We start from the raw sequence: 1175 nt of genomic DNA, 5'->3' as shown, positions 1-1175 counted from the left end.
TGCCGCCCAGCTTGATAGGAAAGATATATGTACGTATGTATGTATGTGTGTATATATATATATATATATATATATATATATATATATATATATATATATATATATATAAAACCAGATATGTGCTCTTTATTATGTAGAGGAGGAATATTAAGTAAGGAGTCATCACCCATTCTTACATTACCTGTAGGGACCAAAAGATTGGCTTTAGCGTGGGACCAATTACCCTCCCCCTCTACATGTAGCGTTATTGGACAAACATAATTAAACCAGCCAAAACTATACTTATGTACTTTTCAGGCGTTTCTGGGTAATAATTTCTGCTGAAAACCAGAAGTGTTAAGATGAGTTGCGTTACTTCATAGGTTTCATTGCTAAATTGTTCAATGGTCATAAAACAGTTACGCTCACGAGAGCAAGAGTGAACGTACATCGAAGCATTCGAAATTGATTCATGGAATTATGTCTTTCAACTCAATCGAAATAATTAATATAAAATGCAACACCGAATGAAAGAATAAACATATAATATTTCAATAGCAACGTCTCTTCCTTTATCTCCCAGATATTACTTTGTTAAACATACAAGGTAATGTCATACACTTTTTGATGTTAGAGAGGGGTGACAAAGTTAGCATATTTGAATATTCATTAAGATTAAGGAACATTGTATCGTCATCAACATTAGAGAATACATGTTAAACATTATCGGGGATAAATTAGAAAATTAAAGTTTCTTATTTGACCAAAAAAAGATTTAAATGAGAAATATATTTTACTCACTCTATATATGGGAAAACTTTACATCTTTCGTGTAATTTCAGTTTAACTTTGCTTTAAGAAAACCAGACTACTTCAAATCAAACGTCGATATGTGACGTAGATCGGAATTGAAATAGGTTTGATATCGAAATATATATCTGTAATTGAGATTTTGTGTTTGATCTCAAAATATATATCTTAAATAAGTTTTTGGGCTTGATCTCTAAATGTATATCTTTAATTAAGTTTTTGGGCTTGATCTCTTAATGTATATCTTTAATTTTGAGGGTTTTCTTTCAAAATATATATCTTGAATTGAGTTTTTGGTTTGATCTTAAAATTTTTATCTTTAATTAAGTGTTAGGGTTTGATCTCAGAAGTCTTATATATGATAGTGTGTGGTAAGACATCGTTGG

This window comes from Palaemon carinicauda, chromosome 3, assembly GCF_036898095.1.
Source record: "Palaemon carinicauda isolate YSFRI2023 chromosome 3, ASM3689809v2, whole genome shotgun sequence".
Classification (NCBI taxonomy): Eukaryota; Metazoa; Arthropoda; class Malacostraca; order Decapoda; family Palaemonidae; genus Palaemon; species Palaemon carinicauda.
The sequence above is the reverse complement of the archived record's forward strand: the minus strand, read 5'-3'. Positions refer to the sequence as shown.